General features: G+C 38.8%; 1 non-coding gene across 1 annotated transcript; it reads right to left on the bottom strand.

Annotated features, from left to right (window-relative positions):
* Nucleotides 1–24,504: 24,504 nt before the first annotated feature.
* Nucleotides 24,505–24,578, bottom strand: trnai-aau (transfer RNA isoleucine (anticodon AAU)). Its single transcript has one exon. It is a non-coding gene; the product is annotated as a tRNA-Ile (tRNA).
* Nucleotides 24,579–27,943: the final 3,365 nt, after the last annotated feature.

The raw sequence follows: 27,943 nt of genomic DNA, 5'->3' as shown, positions 1-27,943 counted from the left end.
AGCTCATATATGTTTTTTTCCTCTTCATTGGGCATTATATGGCTGGTGCGACTTATACTCAGGTGCGATTTGTAGTCCGAAAAATACGGTAATTAAAAGGGGAAATAGGGAATATAATAGCAAGAACCTGGGCAGGACAAATGATTTTGATGAAAAAAAAAAGGCTGTTTTTTGTGGTGATGGATGGATGGAAAATGGTAGGTATGCAGGATGGAGGGGTTGGTAGCCCAAAAAACTCTGAAACTTGTATGGGAACGTGGGCTTGTTGTGTTGGACAGACAGATACTCCAGATGGGTGGGTGGCCAGACAGGCATGACTGACAGATGAGAAAGTGGGTTCGTTGGCTAGGATAGATGCACAGGAAGACATTTCTATACTGCCCGTCTATGTAGGAGTAGGAGAAGGGAATGATTCACTGAGCCTCTATTTTCATGTGTTAGGTGTTCTCTCTCCTCAGTCCGCCTTTCAATCTTCCCAATTAGCTTCAATCACAACCCACAGCGTAAATAGAGTGGCAGAGGTACTTCGCTCTGCATCTTCGAGTACCCTTAATGAATTGATTTGAGGTGCTGTGTTTTGTAATTTGAAAAATAAAACAAGCAAAAATAAATGTTGAGACCTCAGCATTAGAACGACAAGGCGAACACTCCGTGGGCTTGACATGCGAGAGGGATAGGCGGCTGCAGCTGCTCTCCTCACATAATGACACACATTATTGGCTCCTTAATTGGCGGCTTAGTAGCCCTCCAGTGTGGAGCCCGCACAACATAACATTCTCCGAGAAACACAGCCCAACGGGATCAATGTCCGACTCCTTGAGCCGAGGCCTTAAAATATGCGGAGGACGTCCTGGATGCTCTTGGAGCTCCCTCGCTTGCTCTCCTCTCTCCGATCCATACTGGCCTCTAGAGACTCATAGGAGGAGACTCGTACAAACACACACACAACACACACCTTCTCCCTCCCCCACAACCACTATCTGTCCACCTCCACAGTCAGCTTGTGGACAAAGCCAGAGTAACAATGTGCTGCTCTTAAAGGCGTATCTCTGCACAGCACAAAACACATGCACCTATCTTACAGTACATATACTGTAGCAGTCATACACATTACACAACCGCACTATGTACTGTATGTCTGAGGTCAACTGACAGCTCACTCTGTCCGTAATTAATGTGCATTACAAATTATATAGGTCAGCATGTGTACTGTATCATGATATACAGTACATATTGGAAATTCTTGTTATTGGAGTTGGGTAACAGTTTTCAATGACTCATCATTACGGTTCGTGTACTTTGACTCATTTACTACCACCCAGAAAATGAAATTCTAAGAAGTGTGCTTAAATATTCAGGCAAAATGTCTCTAAATTTTAGATAAAAATGCCATTATATCTGAACATAAATTCAATGTTCTGTTTGGGAAAAACAACTAAATATCGTTTTTCTTAAAATACAGTAAATTACATAAACCTTAAAATATATTAACATTTAAGGGGGAAAAAATTAAGAAAAAATAGCAGTTTCATGGCATATTAAGCCCCCAAACTATTTTTAATTTGTCTGTTTTATCCTGGAGACCCCTGTTTACAGACACCACGCAACCGCTTTTGTTTCAATCCAGCCATAAAAAGTAAAAAAAAGTAAGTAATTATATTTATTACTTGAAATGTCTATCATTTTTAGCTCAGAATCATTCATTGATGTCTAACATTTAGTTTAAAAAAAAAAAAAAAAAAAAGACTTTGAAAACTTTTTCCCTCGCATATTTTAAACTTTTAAACAAATTAGCCTACGTCACAATGAAAATAATAGTGTCTGTAAATAGGTCACGAATATCTACCTCATATCGATCACTTAATTGTTTTTTTTGTTTTTGTTTTTTTTAAAAGAGATTTTACACTTTCCAATGATAAATCACACATGCATATAGGACAATTTTGAAACTTGGCCAATTTGGGGGTCTCAGAGCGGAACTTCAAGGAACCTGAGTGTTTTCCACCGTATATATGTGTATACATATATATATATATATATATATATATATATATATATATATATATATATATATATATATATATAATATTTTCCTTCAATTTCCCCCCATCTCTCCTGGTAGGATGTGTGGCTGTTCATCTCAAGATCAGGTCCTGCACAGTATTTTCCTAGAACTGCGCTCTTCTTGACTAAGATGTCTTATTATTTTCCAGGTATCTCCTATACCCACTTCTCAAATAAATGTATGGTGGAAAACACTCAGGTGACTTCTTCTCCGAGTTCTTCTCCAAGACCCCCAATTTGGCCAAATTTCAAAATTGTCCTATTTGCATGTGTGATACACCATTGGAAAGCTTAAAATCTTTCTTTCTTTTCTTTTTGACACCCATTCTAGTACATAATTAACGAACACGTCAAGATGATCCCCCTTTGTCTACTAAGTCTGATCATCAATATGCATGCACTAAGACATGTGGGTGGATGTACAATAATAAAGGAAATTGGTGTGTGAGTAAATGTAGTTTTAATTTAGCCTTGTGTTTTGTTTTATAAATAAACATGACTAAACAGGGAGTTAGCTGTATATGTAATGATAACTTTACTACATACAGTTTTTGATTTGGCTTGAATTTAATCTGTGCAGAGAAAAAAACATTTCCAGGAGAATTTTAGGGGTGTGGTGACCACTACCTTTTGACAGAATTCACCTTGGGAACGTACAGTATGTGGGGCATGTTGTGTTCCGGGGAGAAACTATATTTTGCCGTGCGCGTTTCCGGCACAGACACTGAAGAGCCGTGCGCGTTCCGGCTGAGTTAGCATAGTCACGAGTGGTCGAGCACGACACGAACGTCCACTCAACGACCAATTTAGAGACTCACAACATTCATCCGCTACAGGGGTTAAATTCCAATACCATAATCTTCAAATTTTTGCAGTGGGCTTTTAAAATATTTTTTCAATTATGATTAAAGATTGTGAATGCGAGATACTGAGAATAAAAGGCTCCATAGGCATAAAGGGAACATGTAAATGTGAGTACATAACACTATTTATTGTATTTAGCCTTGAAGCCTAGGACCTCGGCTTTATGATTTAAGCTTCTAATGTATCTAATACATCAATAGCATCCCATAATAAGCAATCAAAACGGCAACAAGGGTCGAAAAGATAATGGACAGCATTCTAGTCAGTTACCCTGCAGTGTCCATAATTCTCGCTCTAGCGTTCGACTGCAATGCATGTTTTTTGTTGGCTTTCCGGTAACTCAAGGTGAGAGCATGAGAGAGCATAATTAAAGACACTATGATTTTAAAGAGATATTATCGCGTACTTACCTTGTTTCGATCCAAAAACTCACATGTAACATGTAACCCCGTGTGTCAAGACACAGCTGTGAATGGCCACAGCTGGACTGTGGCAATTTTATGGGTGAAACATGGTAATATAACAAGTGTCGCGATGCAGAAGTCACAGACAACAAGGAGTGGTTAAGATTTTCTTTTTCAAATATTTACCCTATTAAACTTTTTGTTTGTTTGTTTGTTTTTCAATTTTCTTTGTTTGTATCGATTATTTTTTATCTAAAAATTATATCTAAAATGAATGCAACAGTAATAAAAAAAAATACAATTAAGCGAAAGCTATGAGGTAGACACCCGTGACCTATTCACAGACACTATTTTTTTTATTGGTTTTATTTTTTTTTTGTTATTTGTTTAAAATTTTAAAATATGCAAGTCAATAATTTGTTTAAGTAGTTTTTTTTAACTAAATATTAGACATCAATAAATGATTCTAAGCTAAAAATGATAGACATTCCAAATAATATAACTACCTTCTTTTTATGGCAAGGTTAAAACAAAAGCGGTTGCGCAGTGTCTGTAAACCGGGGTCTCCAGGGTAAAATTTGAAATAGTTCGGGGGCATAATGTGCCATGAAACTGCTATGACAGCATGTAGACATAATGTTCTATCAAACACACTTCTTTTGGCTTAAAATACAGCAGTTTATTTTAAAGAGGGCCGCAAGAGCAGAAACTGCTTTTTCAGTCTTGTGTGTTTTTCGGCGTATATTTATGTATACACTAGAGGTGCAACAATTAATCGATTATTCGAAAACTAATCGATTATTAAATTAATCGACAACTGTTTGAAAACCAATTATCCGTTTAGGACCTTCTTCTGTTGACATCCTAAATAACCATACACGTAAATATTCACATAATGATGACACCTAATATACTTAAATAAAACAGTAGAAATATTTTAACATAATTAAGTTGGGGAAAATATATATATTTATATATAGCTATAAATACCAATCATGTACAATTTTCTATTTGGTTTAATTTCAGAAATACGTGTAAATATTCAAATTTATATTAAAACCATACACTGAATAATGTTTAGAAAAATCAAAACTAATACATCGTAAATGTTGCTTTAAATATTACCACGTCGGGTAACAATTTGTAGACTTTGCATCCATATTCTAAAATAAAGATTACAATCCACGGATGTAATGTGAAACCTTTAAAATAAAACCATAGACATCATCATTATTGACGGGTCAGCTCGGCTATCCACTGCGCAACTCCTTCAAGCAGAGGGCCGCCCACATCAAGAGGAGCTCTTCACAAACGCACGCAGCGAATTAACGGTGGATTTCGATTTTAAAAATTCGAAAGCTGTTCCACGTACAAACAGGAAGGATTGTCTAGGAGTGATTTGTTCGAGGATTCAAGGAAATTATTATATTTTTGTACCATGCATGCGTTTTGAAACGTGAAAAAAATGGAGAAATTAGACGCTAAGGCATTGGCATCATAGTTCGCAATATTTAAGCAAAATAACTGCTACCTGCACGTTTTTTTTTTTTGCTTTTAACCACGAATCGAGACTGTTTACATTCATATCTATAAAAAATTCAGGGATTTAAGCATTTATTCACAAGAATTTCCACGTAAAAAGCTCTTTGTTGTGGTAAGGTGGCGCCACAGTGAACTTAAAGACGAGCCGCACATTTGACATATTTTTACGTAAAATAAATGCTACCTGCATGGTTTTTGCTTTTAATCAAGAATTGAGACTGTTTTACGTCCATATCTATAAAGAATTCAGGGATTTAAGCATTTATTCACAAGAATTTTCAACAAAAAAAGCTCTTTGTCTGTGATTCCACTCGGTCAGCTTTTGCTTTTAACCAAGAATCGAGACTGTTTTACGTCCATATCTATAAAGAATTCAGGGATTCAAGCATTTATTCAAAAGAATTTCAACGTAAAAAGGCTCTTTGTCTGCGATTCCACTCAGTCAGCTTTGACGGCCTCACCAACAATGCAGGCCCCCTATTTATCGGCCCCGTGCCCCGCGTCCCGTCAATTGCATAACGAAGTCTATGATAAAACATTCTAATATGACAGCTGTGTTTGTGACATTTATTCTTTTTACCTTTTTAAGTTTTAAATTTCAAAATTTCAAGCACAAAATGCCCAATTGTTATGTACCATCATTGATGTCTGGATTACAGCATTAAAGAAGTGGGAGGGTGGCAGGTGTCATTATTGTTAGTATTGTATTGTATGGCTTGATTGCATATATATAAACAGTACACATCTACACGCTATCTCTGTACACGGCCATATCTCTGACCAATGGGCTGCATGACAACAGCAAGCCTCTCTGCAAAGCTGCGGCTGCAGAATAACAATCAGCACATCACACGCACACACATTCACACATATACACTCAATGAACCTGACAGAAGGCTACCTTGCATGATAAAGGTTTTTTGTTTGCTTACAGTGCCCCCTTGCGTCGGAATCCGCTTCACTGCAATTCAAGAAAACCTGAACAAAAATGATCATGACAAAATACCAACCTTGATAATGTTGGCTTCATGTTGTATTTGTCTGATAAAAACGAGCATATCGTTTTTGTTGTTGTCAAAGTCCATTTATTAGTTAGTGGCTATTGTGCTGCAGCTTCTCACCTGCTTTACAGGCCAGGGTTAACCACAATGGAAAAGTAGAGCGCTACTGCAGGAAGTGCTGAGGGCGCGTGGGAGGCGCAAGTGTCGAGAAAAGAAGGCCAGTTCACACGTGAGGGCTTCTATTTTTAAATACCAGCCCTTTTGTTAAGTCTGTCGTCTCTTTGATCAAGTAACCGGTTCCTGCAAACCTCCACCATGGCCAAACAATCCTCTATTCGTGATGGGTCGATGAGCCATCATGTACCGCTTTGACACTTTGCAAAAAGTATCGATACTGTGTCAATACCAGGGGCGTAACCGGGGGACGGGGGGGGGGCAGTGCCCACCCAAAGAAAACTGGATGTAGTACTAACGGCCAGTGGCGGACTTAGCAATTTTGGGGCCAAATGCGAACATATCCAGGGGCCCTCTTCATGGGTCAGGGGTTAAAAAGGTGAGGAGGTTGTGGAGGAAATATGTTACAGTGCACTAGGGCTGTCCTAAACGATATATTTTCTCCTGATTAGTCAGCCGACTAGTTTTACGATTAGTCGACTAATCTAATAATTTTCTTTTTTTTTTTTTTTACTCATTTAGCAATGACATTTTTGTTGACGCTTATTAATTTACAAAACCATTTTGGAACACTTAAAATCTTTATTAAAGCACAAATAATCATGTAAATAACAATAATCACATATAAACAATGAGGTTAAATGCTGATAGCATTTACTAGTGCAAAAGAATGGGAAGTAAACAGATTCAGAACACTCACTTTGCCTTTCCAACATTATTCAAAAGAATTCTTAAAAAAAAAGATCTAGCATTATTATTATTATAGTATACTACTATATATAATAGTAGTATAATACTTATAACAATTATTCATTGCCAATCATATTTGTTATAAAGAGTGTCATTTGAAAGCTATTCTTAGTGTAGAATCTGTATTCTGTAGTATTTACTCTACATATTATAATATTAATTCTGAAGTATGTGGGATTTCCTCCAGAAATCTTTGATTATATAATGAACATGACGTGCTTTTATTTTGAAATGTTCAAGCTTTACACTCCGTAAAAAAGCATTCTTCGTCATTGCTTGTGGTGTCACTAATAGATTTTTTTTTTTTTTCGTTAGCAAATGCTGTTAACCAGCTGTTGAGTGATATTGTATGACTGAATGGAACTGTACTGCATTGTTTCGCCACAGGGTGTGCTGTCGTGTATTTTATGTTCAGTGTGAAGAAGAAGAAAGTTAAAAAGAGGCATTAGCGGCCTGTTCTCAACGTCTCCCTCACTGCACTTTGGCTCTCATGGAGAGCACATTCGCTCATGTGTTCGATATAAACGATAGCCGACATGCAAAGTAGCAAGTGAGCTGTAAAAATAATGAGCTTAGTGGCGTGAAAAACGCGGGAGAGCTAAGTGAAGCTAACGAACAGCTAAGCGGAGCTAAGCGATGTTAAACGGAGCTAAGCTAAGCTAAACGGCGCTAAATGAAGCTAAGCGACTGATACTCAGTCCGTTGTCGTGGAATAGTACATTGTAGTGCGTGTGTGTGGTGGAGAGATAATATAAATGCAGCATTCAAATGGCTTTCTTTTTTGTTTTGTTATTTGTTTGGTATGCTGACATAATTATACATGACGAATAGTTGGGGGTGCTGGTGGCTCCGGTGGCTCAAGCCCTTGCTCGTTGGGGCAAGGGCAGCGGGTTGGGGGCCCCTACTGGTTGGGGGCCTAAGGCGATCACCTACTTCGCCTGAATAGTAGATCCGCCTATGTTAACGGCAGTCTGAGCACCGCGCATGGTATCTCATTCATATAGTACTGATGCGTTCTAAGTTTTAACCTTTGCATTGTTACCTCCTCTTTCACCTTATAAAAAAAATGGAATGCAATGAAATGTTGATTTGTTTTGTTCCTAGGGGGCGCTACACACATTTACGCATATTTTGATTTTTTTTTTTTTTTTTTTTTTCATTTTCTCAAACTTTTCACCAGTGTTCGTTTGGCTGTTGAGTTTGGTGAGTTTTGAGCATTCTGAAGGGGTCAAAGTAGGGCTCTAAGCGTCGGCGGGACAAAGAATGACAGCTAGGGGTGCTACATTGGCTACGTTCATACTACAGGTCTTAATGCACGAATCCGATTTTTTCATGTTTTACGACTCGAGTGAGGCATTAACGTGACGGTCTGAAAGTGACAAGTCGCATAGAAGTGGACCATTTCAAATCCGATCTGTGTCACTTTCGTATGTGGTTTAAATCCGATCTGGGCCACATTTTTTCAGAACGTGACTGGTGGTCTGAACTGTTAAGACTCCCAAATCGGAATTCAGGCAGTAATTACCTCAGCAAAGCGCAAGAGGCACGTAGGACGGCAGCGATGTAGGCATTAGCGCCTAGCTTGAACTCAGCTTTTAAGCACGAATCCGGCTTGACCACAGTCATGAAAAAATAAAATGAAGAAAAGGATAAGCCTTACAATTTTCGGGACAAACTGACGCACCTACGTCATTTAACGCACACATGTCAAGGCTCATGTGTGCGTGTATGCGTTCTATCAGTCCATATAAACTTTGAATATAAGACTAAACGGGGATTATTAATGTCTGTTATTTCTGTCCTCTTTTTGGAAATCAAAATATGATCACCCTGGAATGACATACAGCTAGCATGTGTAATCTTTTTTATGCTTCTGCGCATGCGGGTCTCTTTGCTGAGTGCATCTCGGACTGCGAATTAGTTGCGCATGCGTGATACTTGAAAGGTCTCAATGGACAACAGGCCCGGATTTAGGTTTACCCACCAGAGTGGGCACTAAGAAATCTTGAGGGGGCACCCCCAATGCAGGCTTTTTTTTACCCTCTGCATTTCTCCGGGCTTGGGACCGGCGCAAGTAGGACAGTGGCTTTTGTCCCATTGAGGCTGCATTAATTTTGGTGAGTTTATTTGGTTGTTTTTTTTTTTTTTTTGGGGTCATTAATCTATCTACTTATACTCGCAGTCGGCGTGACGTCACGATGATGTAATCTCGCATAGCAATGTGTCGCTATTTTGAGATGGGGGCACGCACAGGTAAACATCCGTAGACAAACGTCTGAGATTCATATATTTCAGCTGTGTTTTGCGTCTTTTTTTCATAAAAATGTCTTAAACATGACTTATTATTATCACGAGTCACTGCCGACAGACGCGAGGAGGCGATACAACTTAAAATTAGCGTGTAATGGCCTGCAAATCTGCCCATACAAAGTCGCAGCTGATAGCTGGATAAACAATCCAAATGAATTGCCTGCAGTGGAGTTTGGAAACATCTACAACTACCTCATAAAGTAACCCAGTAAATTGACCTTTATCAATTACGTGGAATATGTACTGTGTGGAACTAAGAAAACTGGTAGTACATATGGAGTGATTATTTCTGCCGTAACCGGTAATTCACCTCCAAGCGTTAGTTAGCCATGAACACGTCACGGCAAAATAACCAATTCCCACCAGGCCAATAATATACCGATTGACCGATCAGAGCAGTTCACGGCAAAAGAGAATTAACGCTTTGCGAGTTGTCGGTTAAGGTAATAATAACCACTGCCTAGTCTATTGAATCCTAGCAGCAAATTGGGGCAAAGGAAATCGATAAAAGTTTACTCACCAGTAATAAAATATCGGCTGCAAACGTAAATGTAAACGTAAATGTGCCTGGATTTAGGTTCCCACTGGCGAGAATGGTCCACGGAACCATCTTCTTTTACTGTTCCTTGATTGATTGCCTTCAGACATTTGCTTGTCCTTTTCTTCTCACGAGGAAGAATGAAGAACTTCAAATGCGGCTCCGAACTCTTCCTTGTGTTACAACCCGCAACACGGCAAGTTTCAGTCATTCCGACGGAAAAAAAGACCGCAAATAGGACAAAAGTTCAACGCGTTTGTACTACAATGCACGAAAGAGCAACTGCTTGTGACTCGTGTTTTGCCCCCATTTCAATATGGCGACGCTTTGTTGTGGCTAGTGACGTCATTAATGCCCGGATGTCCGACTACGAGAATGTGTCTGGAGGAGAGAGAGGAAGCGCGCGGATAACAAACGAGGTTGGAAAACCGGCTTGTTTTGATGATTGCTTTTTCGGCGTGGTTGCGGCCAACAGTAACCGTTAATCCTGCAATAAAAAAGTAGGTGAGACCAACTCTCTGTGCGTTCTCTATATCCAGTGCGACGCTACAATAGATATTCGCGACATTTTGATTGGGTGGGCACGACACACATCTGGGTGGGCCGTGCCCACCCCGGCCACCCCATACATCCGACCCCGATGGACAAAGGCAGTCTGAACTGGCACGCCAAAAAAACAGATATGGCAAAAATACGGATTTGTGCATTAAGTAGTATGAACCTAGCCATAGTGTATTTGGAATTTCTCTTTACACTGTATCAAAGATTGCACCTGTCTTGACTTGCCTGCCGATTTAGGTGCATTTTGAAGCATTCTAAGGAGGTCAAATTGAGCTCAAAGGGGTTGCGGAACAAAGAATAGCTATAATAATAATAATAATAAAACCGAGGAACCAAAATAGGTTACCTAAAAAAACATTGTCACCTGCATGTCCATACTGTACAGTTATGGATGTGATATAAGTCAAATAAAATCAAATCAACTTATATTTGTTTAGACCAAATCACAACAACAGTTATCTCAGAAAACAAAACATGTTTTAAGGTGCAGTAGCCCTACGCTGGATTGAGCATTGTAGCTTTTTTTCCCCATACAGGTAACCTGGCTGACTTCACTTACAGTAATAATTCCGTGATCAATAATATATTTTAGGCCATTTCAATTACTCATTTATCAATCAATGCAAGATGATTCATTTAAATGTACTGTATAGTGTATATCGTTTCAATATATAATCACTAAATAATGTGACTTTATTCTCAGAATCCTCACTTCGGAATCATGACTTCTATCTTCGATCAATCAATCTATCGATCAATCAATCTCATCAGTCCATCTCAAGATACATCATCTCTTAACTATGGCAGCATTAACATATTTGTCCACCAGATGGGAGTGTCGCCTTTGCTGTCACGTCCAACAGGGCAAGCGAGTTTATTATTTTATCAGGTTAATTAGTTTTACTGTTAACTCATTGGCTGCCATTGACGGTGATTTACGTCCAATCCATTTGGACTCAGTTCAAGTGAATTGGACGTCTTTTGCTATCAGTGACAGTCTTCCTATTTGCAGCGACCTGAAATTACATCAGAAAAGCAAATATTGTACATTATCAGATGGTATTTCTACCGTTTCATATGATCTGTCTGATTTCCTTTCAACACAATCCTCTGTTAAACTGTTCTTGTTTTTGTTCGGTCGTTTGGTCAAATATTGTACATAAAATAGAAGCTTTTAGAACTCTCAAGAAAAAAACTGGACAGTAAAGTTGATCTAAGATTTCAAAATATCTTTATATGCTTTTTTATTGGCACAATGTTTAAAAACAGAGTTAACCTGGTTGAGGCAGACAGCAGCCCCTTCACCTTAAAAGACCCATAAAAAACAGTATAGTATTATTATGTACTTTGCAGATGCTTATTATTCAGGGATGAGCATGAACAGATCTCACTATACAAAACTTGAGTTATGGGGAAGATTTTTATGTAATTATTTCTTATAAATTCCATTAAATATATTGTACTTATACATAAAATATTGATGAGAAAATATAATTCCATTAAATGCATGAAGGCGCGCTTTAAAATAACTTCTGGCATCTTAAATATGAGGGAGACATAGTACTTACAGTGGTATGAAAAAGTATCTGAACCTTTTGGAATTTTACATTTCTGCATAAAATCACCATCAAATGTGATCTGATCTTTGTCAAAATCACACAGATGTAAAAACAGTGTGTGCTGTAACTAAAACCACCCAAACATTTATAGATTTTCATATTTTAATGAGGATAGCATGCAAACAATGACAGAAGGGGAGAAAATAAGTAAGTGAACCCTCTGTCTAAGGAGACTTAAAGAGCAATTGAAACCAATTTTTAACAAACAATTTAAGTTGGGTGTTTGGCCAATAACTGATGAGTGGTTTAAAGCTGCCCTGCTCATTATAAAACACACACCTGGTAAGAATTGTCTTGATGAGAAACATTTTCTGATGTGCATCATGGCTCGGTCAAAACAGCTGTCTGAAGACCTGCGATCAAGGATTGTTGATTTGTATAAAGCTGGGAAAGGATACAAAACCATCTCTAAAAGTCTGGATGTTCATCAATCGACAGTCAGAGAAGTTGTCTACAAATGGAGAGAGTTTGGCACTGTTGCTTCTCTCCCAAGGAATGGCCTTCCACCAAAGATGACGCCAAAATTTCAGCGCAGAATACTCAGAGAGATAAAAAGAACCCTACAGTGTCTGCTAAAGACTTCCAGAAATCACTGTCACAGTCCAATATCTTTGTGCACACATCAACTATATGTAAAACTATAGCCAAGAATGCTGTTCATGGGAGGAGGAAGCCACTGCTGTCTTAAAAAAAATATAGATTTGTTGCTCGTTTAACATTAGCAAAAAGACACTCGGACACCCCACAGAAGTTTTGGTAAAATATTTTGTAGACTGATGAAACCAGATTTGAATTGTTTGGGAGTAGCACACAACGTCATGTGAGGTGGAAAATGGAACAGCTCACCAACATCAACACCTCATCCCCACCGTGAAGCATGGTGGCGGGAGCATCATGAATTGGGGATGTTTTGCTGCGCCAGGTCCTGTACAACTTGCAATCATTAATGGAAGAATGAATTCAAATGATTGTCAGGATGTTTTGCTGGAAAACCCGAGGCCGTCTGTCAGACAGTTAAAGCTAAAAAGAGAATGAATGCTGCAACAAGACAATGATCCAAAACAGACGTAAATCAACTTCAGAATGGTTTCAGAAGAACAAAATACACATTCTGGAGTGTCAAAGTCCAGACCTGAACCCCATTGAGATGCTGTGGCATGACCTAAAGGCAACAATTCATGCCAGACATTCCAGGAATCTGACTGATATACAGCAGTTTTGTAGCGAAAAATGGGCCACAATTAGTGCTGATCGATGTGCCAGACTGATCTGCAGCTACAGGAAGTGTCTGGTATAAGTTATTGCTGTCAAAGGGGGGTCCACAAAAATGTGATATGATGGTTCACTTACTTATTTCCCCCCTTCTGTCATTGTTTGCATACAATCCTCATTAAAATATGAAAACCTAGAAATGTTTTGGGTGGTTTTAGTTAAAGCAGACACTTTTTTCATCTGTGTGATTTTGACAAAGATCAGATCACATTTGATGGTGAGTTTATGCAGAAATGTGAGAAATTCAAAAAGGTTCAGATACTTTTTCAAACCACTGTATTCTCATATAAAAGAAAGAATTTTGATGTGAACAGCATCTGTTTGTCATCCAAACAAGTCGAATCCATATAAAGAATAACTCATAATTCATTCATAATTAAAATAAGAAGACACTCAGGCATACTCCGTACCAAAAAGACAGTTGTAACCACACAAGAATTGACAAGAAAAGACATGTCAAATTCATGTCAACATTGCCACACAGACTTTACTGGGAGTCATTTCTGTGATTCAGAATAAAATAAATAGTTGAATAAAATTGAGACGCAGTTAGTCTGATTTTAGGGTTTACCTTCAAACATTGTCTATCACTTTATTTTATACCTGGTGAACAATCTTATGCTTTTTGCGTCATTTAACAATTTCAGTGTTTTTAATTTATTTTAAGTTGTGATTACCTCATCACAGCTACAATCTACTGACACATTTGCTGCTTGGATGAGGAATGCAACATTTTTCAGTACAATTGCCAATTTTCACTGTCCGTGTTTTCTTTTAGCAGCCAACTTGGAGCACACCATTTTCATATAATACTGTAAAGTCTCCAACAGCAGGCAAAATGTCAAAAATATGCCGTTAAGACTTGAGTTGCAGCGATGAACGCTTAGTGACCCGGTAATAGATGGTGGGGTGAATTATAGTCTGCCTAAAGCAAAGCTTTTCTAAAAAGTATAATACATTTGTCTTGCAGTATTAAAACTCCTTTCTAGGAATGGCAACTTTATTTGTGGAAAATTTTGATGCAAGTTTGTGTAAGAAGAAATTAAAAATAATAATAACATTACCGTATTTTTCAGACTATAAGTCAGTTTTTTTCATAGTTTGGCTGGGGGTGCGACTTACCAGTATATATGTTTTTTTCCTCTTCGTTGGGTTTTTTATGGCTGGTGCGATTTATACTCAGGTGAGACTTATAGTCCGAAAAATACGGTAAATTAACAATAAAATTGTATCATTTTAAAATAGATGTTTTCTTATTAAATCTCATGTTTCTCCCAAAGAATGTGACTTTATTCATCTGACATAATTGTATTATGTTAAGATTACAACAGTGCTCTCTAATGTAATACGTAATAAACTTTATTTTTCTAATATTACATCACTATTAATGTAAGACCTCTACAATATGATCCATCTCTTGATATTACACTAATTTTCTGCAACCCTTTGTTCTCAAGTATTTAGCACCTGATAGTTCCAATGAAGCCATGAAACCAATTACTATTTACTCCTTTTCACATACCATATTTCCTCAAACGCAACCTCACGTCATTACACATGCTGTGCCTATAATAGATGATTTAACGGAATGGATTTTACTATTTTCTTTTTTTACTAGACCACATTTGACTGTTACAAGGTCCAACACTTAGAACGTAAATGAGAACACGTGTAATGAACTGTGGTATAATTTGCAGGAAATGAAAGACATATTTTCAAGACCTCTCGCGCTACATTGTCATAATGTACGATATTATCACGTTGTAAAGGCGCTTCATTTGACTGAGAGCTGACCCGATCGAGCATTGCGGTTCAGTAAATAGGCCACTGCATTATACAGTAACATGAAAGTGAAATATTCCAAACATAGGGGGATTAAGTCCACTTTTTTTATGAGTAGTGGGTAATTGTGATGGAAAAAAAAAATCTTCATGGCTTGACTTTTCCATTTTGGCATAAATGAGGGAAAGTTTTACTTTTGGGGATAAAGTTCCTTATTTTGAAACACAAATTTTGGTCTTGAAATAATGACTAGAGAATCTTTTGGAAGTAGGTGATCAATTTTCTAGAGGGTTTGTCTTTGTGAGAGGCAAATGGGAACGTACGTTGAGGAGGAGGTGGGGGCGTGAAAGGAGGTGAGCTCCAGGAGTGCAGGGCAGTAATGGGAATCACAGGGCAAGGCAACGTTCTACTGAGCCTGGCAGAATGGGTCCCTTGACTATTTGTGAATACAGTATGCGGATTTGAAATTTAAAAGTGAAATACTCATTCATTTTATTTGAATCAATAATTATTGCTTGTTTTAGTTGAAATTTCAATTGAAAAATCTGTCAAGTATAAGTTGAAATAACTCCATACTCAAAAAAAAAAACAAAAGCAGGAGCCTTTTTAACTTCCCCTTGCACACACTCAACAAACAAACTTAATGTTCCTCAGGCAATCACAGATAGCATGCCATGTAAATGGTCTCTTAGCACGGAGGCTCAGTGGGCGACCTGAGACTCCCCCCCGGCCTGGCTGCCAAACAGAAGCACTTCCTGTTCGCACAAAGAACACGGCGAGTCTGGATTCCGAGACCGTAGCTCAGCGTCTGTGATGGCCACGCGTCATCTCCTTCGGGTGGAACGGGAGAACATTTCCCAGACTAAAGACAGCGAGTGGGCAGCTAGGGAACACGTGAACATATACGGACAACTGCTAAACAGCAGTCTCTCATTAGCCCAATAATGTGATGCTAAATGGCACCTGACCCAATTTTCAGGCATTGCTGTGTTGACCTTAATTTTTTTGTTCATGTGGGGTTAACACTGCCTGCTGTTTCGTTAGACTAAATGGTGTTTATTTAATTACCAACCGTGTTTAATGATTCATAGACAGCACATCAGTTTTCACAATGCTGCAGTTTTCCACATTTAATGTCATGGCCTTTTGTCAAATTGACCAATTTTTTTCCCCCCAAAAAAATGTCTGCTCACAACATCCCACCATTAAAATGTTAATTCATTTATTCATGGTTTTAAATTTATTTTAATTAAGATTTTTATTTAATCCAATGTACAGTGGGGCAAATAAGAATTTAGTCAACCACTAATTGTGCAAGTTCTCCCACTTGAAAATATTAGAGAGGCCTGTAATTGTCAACATGGGTAAAACTAATAATAACGGAGGCCAAACGTTTTCAGAAACTCTACACAAGCTTTTCACACACTGTTGTTGGTATTTTTGCCCATTCCTCCATGCAGATCTCCTCTAGAGCAGTGATGTTTTGGGGCTGTCGTTGGGCAACACTTTCAACTCCCTCCACAGATTTTCTATGGGGTTGAGATCTGGAGACTGGCTAGGCCACTCCAGGGCCTTGAAATGCTTCTTACGAAGCCACTCCTTTGTTGCCCTGGCTGTGTTTGGGACTATTGTCATGCTGAAAGACCCAGCCATGTCTCATCTTCAATGCCTTTGCTAAATGAGGGAGATTTTCACTTAAAATCTCTCGATACATGGCCCCATTCATTCTTTCCTTCACACAGATCAGTCGTCCTGGTCCCTTTGCAGAAAAACAGCCCCAAAGCATGATGTTTCCACCCCCATGCTTCACAGTGGGTATGGTGTTCTTCGCATGCATTTCAGTATTCTTTCTCCTCCAAACACGAGAACCTGTGTTTCTACCAAAAAGTTCTATTTTGGTTTCATCTGACCATAACACATTCTCCCAGTCCTCTTCTGGATCATCCAAATGCTCTCTAGCGAACAGCAGACGGGCCTGGACGTGTACTTTCTTCAGCAGGGGGACACGTCTGGCAGTGCAGGATTTGAGTCCCTGGCGGCGCATTGTGTTACTGATAGTAGCCTTTGTTACTGTGGTCCCAGCTCTCTGTAGGTCATTCACTCGGTCCCCCCATGTGGTTCTGGGATTTTTGCCAGGGATTTTTGTTATCATTTTGACGCCACGGGGTGAGATCTTGCATGGAGCCCCAGATCGAGGGAGATTATCAGTGGTCTTGTATGTCTTCCATTTTCTAATAATTGCTCTCGCAGTTGATTTCTTTACACCAAGTGTTTTACCTATTGCAGATTCAGTCTTCCCAGCTTGGTGCAGGTCTAAAATTTTGTCTCTGTTGTCCTTCGACAGCTCTTTGGTCTTGGTCATTGTGGAGTTTGATTGACTGAGGTTGTGGATAGGTGTCTTTTATTAGGGAACAACTTTGAATTATTTTAAGCCGCTGCTCACGGAGACTCATACATGCCTAGGGGTTGTGCCTGTTTTGGTTTTAGGTCGCTAGTGAATTTAGTTTTGAAAATATAAAAATTTTTAGAACGTCCCCCCGCTCCGTTTCCCGTCAACTGATAATGAAGTCTTTGCCGTCTCTCATCTTTACACTATGTGAGAAGCGCCTGGTTTCAGTGGAACGTCTCACAAATACAGTGCCACCACACATTTGGCACTCCTGTCTTTGCTAATTTGGAAGCATGCTAACTTCTGGTCACCAGCACAACACACATTGATTACAACAAGAGACCGTAATCTAGAAATGCAGAGACTTACCATAAGTGACGTACTACCTTTATAATTGCTACCTTCATCCCCAGTATCGACGAGATAAAAGGATCTAGATCTTCTTTAATGAGCCATACGCAGTTTTCCTGTACATGTAAGGTCGATGAGTACTTAGACTTGCATGGATTAATCTCTGATATACACAACTTCGGGTATCGAGGACTTTTAAACAATCGACTGTAATTGTTTCCATAAAGATTTCTTTGATTCAAAGTAGTCGTTATTAAGTGAATTCATGTGCTTAAAAACATAAAAATGCTGCATCTATTGTGATCGGAAGTCTGTAATAATAGAAACTTCTTGGCTAGTAAGGAAAATGATGCAGTCAGTCCTAGTGAAGCGGAACCATTTTTATCAAAGGTCTGAACATCTGTTAATCCTGACACTAAATGTGCGTGATTTAAGATTAATGTTCTTATCAATTATGAGGCCACGCAGCTGGAAAATTAATGGATATATTTGAATAATATAATAAACATATATATGTCGAGCCGCTACTCCTCCGCATTGAGAGGAGCCAGTTGAGGTGGCTCGGGCATCTGGTTCGGATGCCTCCTGGACGCCTCCCTGGAGAGGTGTTCCGGGCATGTCCCACCGGCAGGAGGCCCCGGGGTCGACCCAGGACACGCTGGAGAGACTATGTCGCTCGGCTGGCCTGGGAACGCCTTGGAATCCCGCCAGAGGAGCTGGCTGAAGTGGCTGGGGAGAGGGAAGTCTGGGCTTCCCTGCTAAAACTGCTGCCCCCGCGACCCGACCCCGGACTAAGCGGAAGATAATGGATGGATGGATGGATAATATATACATATATATATATATATATATATATATATATATATATATATATATATATATATATCTTAAGCCAGGGGTCCCCAAACTTTTTCCTGTGAGGGCCACATAACTTTTCCCTTCTCTGATGAGGGGCCAGGTCAGTTTGTAACAGAAAAAGTGTGACGATTGCAGGAGTGCCTAAATGTAAAAATTTATTGTTTTTCAGAAAGCCACAATCAAATAACCCTTTCTGGATTGTTCACGGAACAAAAGTAAATAAAATGAAAATAATATATTATAATTTCTGTAATATAATATAGTATAATATAATAATAACACTATTAATTAAATAGATAATAACTAGGGCTGTCAAACGATTAATTTTTTTAATCCAGTTAATCACAGTTTAAAAATTAATTAATCGTAATTAATCTCAATTCAAACCATCTCTTAAATATGCCATATTTTTCTGTAAATTATTGTTGGAATGGAAAGATAAGACAAGACGGATATATACATTCAACATACTGTACATAAGTACTGTATTTGTTTATTATAACAATAAATCCACAAGATGGCATTAACATTATTAACATTCTTTCTGTGAAAGGGATCCTCGGATAGAAAGACTTGTAACTCTTAAAGGATAAATGTGAGTTTGTATATTGTGACTAAATATTGCATTCTAGTGTATTTGTTGAGCTTTCAGTAAATGATACTGTAGCAACTTAACTGTTCTGCCCAAATGCATGATAGGAAGTGGAGCAACCATGACTGTGTGTGGTGGCTGCGTTGGGAGCAATACAAGGTGTTAAGAAAAAGTTCAACTCCTGTCAGTCTTCCCCACGTCACTTCCCACTATATTTATAGTTGTTGTGGGAGAGATGTCAAAGCTTTTGCCACTTAAAAGCACGGCCCCAATGAATGCTTGTAACACACCATTTACCATTTACTCCACTCACTTGACGCTGCCTCTTAGCTCTGTTTATAAGTAAACGGCGCCATTGCAGGCTGTTTGCAGCAATGCGTGAGTGGGTCGGTTTGCGCATGCGTTAATTGCGTTAAATATTTTGACGTGATAAATTTTTAAAAATAATTACCGCCCGTTAACGCGATAAATATGACAGCCCTAATAATAACCAAATAACCCTCTCTGGGTTCTTCACAGAAAAAAAAGCCAGGAAATAAATAACACTATTGGAAAAAAAAAATTGTTCAGGGGACCGCACCAAATGTGGAGGCGGGCCGTATCCGGCCCGCGGGCCGTAGTTTTGGTACTGAAGTCTTAAGCACTAATAATCTTCATAATATGTTTTAGCCACTTTGCTGAATTTGATGTAACAGATTTGGCAAAGCCCTGCCAGCATTCACTTCTAGAAGCCATAAAACATTTTCCACATGCAACCGGCGACACGGACCGTAACAAACTTGTATCTTTATTCCTATTCCGATTTTGACAAGACGACTTGGACCAACGCGGGGTTTTTGCGGCGAGGCGCAAAAAAACTGACGCGATCAGCGCTGACAATTTAATTGGTGGAGGAGAAGGCGCGAGGGCACATCTGCGCTTTCTTTTGGCCTCACGTGTAAAATGCGAACCTTATCGTCTCTGCTGCCAAAAAGTGACGGTTTGAAACAAACCATGTTTAGATGCTGACCACCATTTTCCATAACAGGTCGCTTGAAAAAGTTGCGCTGATACAAAATCATTCCTTTGTTGTTGAGGTTTTTTTTTTTTTTTTCAAAGGTTCCCGTTGCCATATTTTCACATCTGGAAAAGTGAGGCCGCTCAAATAGCGCTGGCTCTCGATGCTTGCAGAAATTGTGTATGCAGAGTGAACACATTCTCAGGTGCACCTGTGATTGCAATAAAACATGTCTGCTCCAAGTAAGGCCATAGACCGCGTAGACCAATTTAAGCTTGAATTTGTGCTTACTCTTTTCCAGTGACCTTCTACACACTTTGCATTGCGTACCTTGGCAAGAGACCAACAACGCGTCTTTTTCCTTCACATATAGTGAACCTGTCATTTATGGATTCGTCAGACGAAAGCTTAGACATGGCAAGTCAATATCCAGACTTTGAACCTATAGAGCATGGATTTTACTTGCTACAGTGGAGACTTAAGAACAAATTGCATGGACAGACAGACAAATGCATGAATATGATCAGGGGCACTGGAAGTCACTCACAACAGGGGGTGCTGGGGATCCTTTTTAGTTTTACCCATCCAAAAACAGCCTTTCGCTCCTAATTTGTCATGCTCGTGAGTTTTCTTCATACAAGGTGTGCACAATGGCAGCACACACGGTCTAAGTACTACTGCTAGGCTACTACAAAGACAGCATTCTATTTCAAGTACAGCGTGTTTTGGATTTTTTGTTTTGGAAATAAAAGCGCTAGACGGTGCAATGACACACGAACACATTTGAAAATGAAAAGGTCCAATAAGCCTTGGTTTAACACCCCCTTTTCACAACACTAAATTTCCACACGAACATCCAACAGCGTTCTGCATGGCGGCAGCCCAATAGCAACAACAAATAATATTTGGCTACAATAAAAGCATGTCTTACCTATGTGAAGACACCAAAAGTATATTTCTTTTGTGGACTCCACGGTCTAAATCTACAGCTAACTTTTCCTCGCTGGGCACTATTATAGAACTATCATCATAACCATCTTCATTTTCGACCTCGAATTGAATTTTAGAAAATTTCACTGTTTTTGTAAGGAAAAAAATCGCTAATTTGTTTTTGCGCCATGTTAACGTCTCCTCTGTCAACAGTTATATTTACTGTTCCAGTAGCACCTCAGTCAACGTGACCTGGTAGCAAGCAAGGTGTCAGGTGGTGACCATGTTATTCACCCAAAAATCTTTTTCAACATATATACTGTATCTATAATCCCCACAGTTAAATAAGCTATTGTTTCAATACGTTTTATATTTTTGTTTTGAACAAAACCAAATAAACAAACAAACAAAAGGAATGAAAAAAGAATCAACCAGCACTCCATGTCCCGCGCAACTGAATATGGGCAAGGGCATAAGTTTGCATAGGGACGGTAGGCAGAGGCGTAGCAAGGGTCCCCGGGGGCCCCAGGCAACAAGTAACATGGGGCCCTTTGAGCGTGTGCAAGTAAGGGAGACAGTTGGACTTGGAGCAACAGCATATTAAATAAAAGTATAATAACGCCTCGATCTCATAGAGCACTTATTAGGACACTCAAAGTGCCCGGCTTCTACTACATTAGGACATAAAACTACGGTAACATAGTACACTCACCGCTGTCTTGCTTCCTTTTATCCTCATCTGCTTTTTTCTTCTTTCTTTTGTCGCTTCCAGAAGGATAACTTCTCATCATTTTGGATATACGCCAATTAAAAAAAAGCAAAATCGCCGCTCAATCTCACTCCGAATCAAGTAAGGGGGTTGAGTGGAGAGCGAGTGAAGGGGCCCCTTCAGGAAACTCAGACACAAGGCTTTCACTGACACTGTCGCACTTGTCGCTGCGACAGTGCAGTAAAGCTGCATGTGCTAAATCTGTAGGCCCCTGCTGGCTGGGGGCCCTAGACAATTGCCTGGTTTGCCTAATGGGACGCGACGCCTCTGACGGTAGGGACATAACACTACCAACTTTTCAGGATGCTCAAATTGTCCCCACCAACTTTTAAGCAACCTTATTTGCATTACATAATGACTTCAGTTAAATAGGTCATTTAGGCTAGGTTCATACTGCAGGTCTTAATGCACAATTCCGATTTTTTTGTCATATCTATTTTTTTGGCGTGCCGAGTCAGACTGCCTTTGTCCATTGAGCCCGTTCAAGTATTACGCATGTGCACTAATTCGCAGTCTGAAATGTGCTGAGGAAACTGACCCGCATGCGCTAAAGCATCAAAACAAATAACTGTGTGTGCTGTTGCGTGCCGCTTCCGCTCTTTGCTGACGTAATTGCTGCATTTATTCCGATTTGGGAGACTTGACAGTTCAGACCGCCGCCACATTCTGGAAAAATACAAATGTGGCCCAGATCGAATTTGAAATGGTCGTCTTCTATGCAACTTGTCCCTTCCAGACCGTCAAGTTAATGCCTTACTGGAGTCGGAAATACACGAAAAATTTGGATTCGTGCATTGTGACCTGCAGTATGAACCTAGCCTAGGATAGGTCTGACCCTACCATTATTAAGTCAATTACAGTACTTTTATTATGTCCAGACTTACATTGACCCCTTTTCACTTGCTGAATGTGCCAGTCCATTTTCCCCCCTCAAACACACGTTTGATTGGCTGATGACTTGAACCCACACACACACACACCCCACACCCCTACACACACGCATTCTTAGCCCAGACAGAAATACAACATGCCGCCTCCTCTGCCCCCACAAGGGATATTAGAAGTTTTTTTCCCGCCAGCAGCAGGCACTGTAAAATGGCCAAGTCAGCGTAAAAAGACATCAGTGTTGTGAAGGTGGGGAACAAACCACTAATTTTGCTACTGAAAGTCCGACCTGCATCAGAGTTAGCATAACATCAATCTTTGTGAATTTCTCGAAATTTAGGAGGAAGCTGCTTTGAGAGAAATATCCTCCTGTATGTTTTGTACTGTTAATGATAATTAAACTGTAAGAAATGTAGTGAACCAAGGTTTACCCTCTCCCTCTCAGCTTTCATTTTTATATTCATTTATGTGGTCTAGAAGCAGCCCAAAGGAGCTTTCGTTTTTGGTTGAGTTTGGCTGTGCTTGTTGACAAAAGCAGTAGTGTTTTACCTGAAGGTAGGCTCCATTTTTATTTATTTATTTTTCACTTTTTTATTCACTTATTTGATAACTCTTTTGCAATCCACTTAAACCAAAGTGAAGTTTTTTTGTTTTCTTCTTTTCTTCTTGTTTAACTCTTTCGGTCCCCACAATAAGAAGGCCTGTCAACCAGAATCCAAACGTTCAGTTCCAATTACGGCATGCTAGTCAACTACCTTGTTTTAATAATTTCCTGCCATTGACAGTGATAGATGTCACATCCATTTTAATGCAAGAATTCTGTAGTTTCACCCGGTCCTATTGTTGGTACAGTTATAAAAGGATAAAGTCTCAGGCTGAGAATGAGAAGGACAATAATTGCCTAAAAGTAACAAAAATATCTGAGGTCGAACGAAATTAGACACATTGTTCAAACCTACTGCTGTTTTATTTCAAATCACACAACATTGACTAAATGAAAATGTTATGTCTGACAGCAAGCATCATATTAATAAAATGGATGCTTTCCTCAAGTAACAGAGCTAGAAAAATAATTTGAGCCTTGCACTACATAAATTAGCTCCACTCGTGTTTTTCTATCCCGCTCAATCCAAAAAACATATGCGTGTCTATCCGTTTTAGACATGGGATTCATTTTTGGGGATGTATCACGTTGAAACTGCCATAATAACATGCTGAAGGAGTGTTTTTCTTTCCCTGACAAAAAAAAAAAATTTTAGTGCGAAACGTGACACGAGCAACTAAAGGTTTCGCTCTTCAGCAGAAATATCAAGGGGGAATACGAAACAGAATAGAAGTAGCAAGACTTGCATGGTGGTCTACTTTAAGATGCAGTTGTCTATACACAACCTCAAAATTGATTGAAGATGTACAATTTTCATCAAATTGCTAAGGATCTCCACTGTAGTCCCCATGAAGCCAGTGGACAAAGTAGGATTTCGCTTGGAGACCCCACTAACCAGGCCATTAAAATTATTGTGTGTGCGTGCGTATCGAACATAACAGACAATGCAGTGATCAAGTAAAGGTTTGATGTGTTTCAAACTGATGTTTTTGTTGTTGTTGTTGTTGTTTTTTAATTTTTTGATCATCTCTGAGTGCTGTGGACATAGATGAAGCGTCCCTGGTTTTTGTAGCCAGAATATAAAGCAATACAAGAAAGTAAAGAGTCAAGGATAGAGAGGAGTAAAACTGCATATTACACAAGTGGCCATGCAACCTGCTTTGTTATCACTCAACTACGGTCAAGTATTTGTTTTGTGTGTTAAGATAACATTTATCAACGCCACACTGAAGATATTTTCAAAAACTATGGCCCGTACGGGGATCGAACCCGCGACCTTGGCGTTATTAGCACCACGCTCTAACCAACTGAGCTAACCGGCCACACTATGCAAGTAATTGAAAAGAGCAGAGTAATTCAAGGACAGTCTTCATGGTCGTGCAATACAATTGGTACTAAGATCGCGGTTCATTTATCACTGCCAATGCCAGTGCATGTAGAACTCTTTGAAAACAAGACCCAGTCAGAATTGCCAAACTAAGTGAGGCTCAAGTGACTAGCAAGCTCATCCACAGCTACCTTATTTTCACGTGGAGTTGTTTTAAAATTCCAACAGTTGAAAGTCAAGCGACGTCATAGAACAGATGGCATTCATTTTTGCACCTTCTGCAGTATTTTTCATCAAAACTGACCATTATTAGGTTTGTAAACACTGATACAAGTGCTTACTGGTTTGGTTTTGTTTTTTTTTGTTTTTTTTGTTAACCTCATTTTATTTCAAAGAGTATTTCCTCTGACTAAACAAATGGCTATGCAATAGCTTTTCCCTGTCTGTAAAGTCGCCATTGATTTATAACGTCTGCTTTACACCCACACATTTAACACTATCTGATTTAACAGCCTGTTTTGCTACTGTGGCCAAATGACACAGTAAAGAACCTTTTGTACACTCACATTTATCGACATAAGTTGTTATTGCCCCCTTTTTTTTTATTATTACTAGGAATGAATCTTCCCATTGCCCAATTCCCCCTGTTATTCACTCTATTGATTGCTCACTCCAGATTGAAAAAGCACAACTGGTATCTGTGGTATTTGGCAAGTGGGAAAAGCAGATATTTGAAGGATGGGTCAGACACAATAGAGAGTGTGTCTTTAAGTGACCCAAATAAAGATGGAGGAAAACTCAGACGCTCTGCAGTTGCCATTAATGAGTTTTTCAAGTGGGAAAACAGATGAGTGCTGATTCACGGATCGTTCCCGACAACGCCGATTACACATAAGGGAGCTGAGTGTTTTTATGTGAGGGTATTTTGGGACATCAAAGGTCTGTACATCAGTATATTTACATTAGTTTGCTGTATATTCGACACGCTAGCAACACTAATTTCTACTAAATCATTCATTATATAATAGAGAAATGTACTTTTTGAAAACTTGTAAACACAAGAAAACCATTCAATTCTTTTAACTGTTATTTTTGGTCAAAGAAGTCAAATTATGATTAGGGCTGTCAAAATTGTCGCGTTAACGGGCGGTAATTAATTTTTTAAAATTAATCACGTTAAAATATTTGAAGCAATTAACGCACATGCCCCGCTCAAACAGATTAAAACGACAGCACAGGGTCATATGCACTTGTTACTTGTGTTTTTGGGAGTTTTGTCGCCCTCTGCTGGCCCTTGGGTGCGACTGATTTTATGGGTTCAGCACCATGAGAATTGTGTAATTATTGACATCAACAATGGTGAGCTACTAGTTTATTTTTTGATTCAAAATTTTACAAATTGTATCAAAACCAAAACATTAAGAGGGGTTTTATTATAAAATTTCTATAACTTGTAGTAACATTTATCTTTTAAGAACTACAAGTCTGTCTATCCATGGATCGCTTTAACAGAATGTTAATGTTAATGCCATCTTGTTAATTTATTGTTATAATAAACAAATACAGTACTTATGTACAGTATGTTGAATGTATATATCCGTCTTGTGTCTTATCTTTCCATTCCAACAATAATTTACAGAAAAATATGGCATATTTTATAGATGGTTTGAATTGCGATTAATTACGATTAATTAATTTTTAAGCTGTAATTAACTCGATTAAAAATTTTAATCGTTTGACAGCCCTAATTATGATAAAAATGTTGTGTCTAATATTTTGTCAAACAAAAAATAGAATAACAAACATATACGATCTTCACTTCATCATACTCCGCGGGGTCGCCATTTTGTCCAAGTAGGCCCTCTACTGTCAACTGAAATTGACAACATAACATTCCTCAATCATGCGTGCAAATGTTTCGTGACCAAATCTGTGGTATGGATTTACCATCAACTTAATGGCATGATGGCTTGAACCCAAAATCAGCTAATTTTTTTCAAACGATCATGCCAGTAACCCATACTGAAAATGCGTTTTCTGGGCTTGGTCACGTGACATTTACATGCGTGCTATGTGGGCTGTTGTGACATTTATTTTGGTCTATAAGACAAAATGGCAACAAGCTGAGATAGGTGGATTGTTAAAAAAATTATGATTTCTGAGTAATATGTACTTTTTAAAACGCTAAAGGAATGCAACAATTATTACTGTAGGCTTCATCGTCATCATTTTAGACAAAGCCTTTGCAGTGGAACTGCATAGATTCTACAAACAGAGACTCTTAAAGCCTGTATTTTCTCTATCCTGGCCTGATGTCACCCACATTGTCAGACAATTTTTTCATCCCCCTCCTGCTGCTGACTGACCTGGCCCTGACTCTATCTGGCTGCTTAAAACAAACCAAAAAAAGCCATTGCAGCCATTTTGCCGTGAGGACACAAGGAAAGACGAGGGTGTCACTGCGAGGGAGCTTGAGAAGTCAATGAAGTGTAGCCTTCAGCTCAAGAAAAAAGATGATGGGGATGGCATTCCCATCAGTTCCCCATTGCGCACAAACTAAACTCATGTTATACAGTACGCATGAAAGCAAATAAACACACTTGGGGAGCGATGGTAGCTGTTGAAGTTAAAGTGTGTATACTTCAAGGAGGAGCTTTCAAGACGCATCGGTGACTACCATAACAAAAATTACTGTTTGAGATTTTAATTGTCCAAGAATCATCGGTGAAAATAAGTATATTAAATTAAGTGCAGTGATCCCTCGCTACTTTGCGCTTCAAACTCCGCGCCCTCAGTCCATCGCAGATTAAAAAAAAAAAAAAAAAAAAAAAAACATAAAGTAGGGCTGTCAAACGATTAAAATTTTTAATTGAGTTAATCACAGCTTAAAAATTAATTAATCGCAATTAATCGCAATTCAAACCATCAATAAAATATGCCATATTTTTCTGTAAATTATTGTTGGAATGGAAAGATAAGACAAGACGGATATATACATTCAACATACTGTACATAAGTATTGTATTTGTTTATTATAACAATAAATCAACAAGATGGCATTAACATTAACATTCTGTTAAAGCGATCCATGGATAGACAGACTTTTAGTTCTTAAAAGATAAATGTTAGCACAAGTTATAGAAATTATACATTAAAACCCCTCTTAATGTTTCGGTTTTAATAAAATTTGTAAAATTTTCAATCAAAAAATAAAGTACTAGCTCGCCATTTTTGATCTCAATAATTACACAATGCTCATGGTGCTGAAACCCTTAAAATCAGTCGCACCAAAGCGCCAGCAGAGGGCGAAAAAACTCCCAAAAACACAAGTAACAAGTGCATATGACCCAGTGCTGTCGT

This window comes from Corythoichthys intestinalis, chromosome 7, assembly GCF_030265065.1.
Source record: "Corythoichthys intestinalis isolate RoL2023-P3 chromosome 7, ASM3026506v1, whole genome shotgun sequence".
Classification (NCBI taxonomy): Eukaryota; Metazoa; Chordata; class Actinopteri; order Syngnathiformes; family Syngnathidae; genus Corythoichthys; species Corythoichthys intestinalis.
This window is presented reverse-complemented; position numbering and strand designations above follow the sequence as displayed.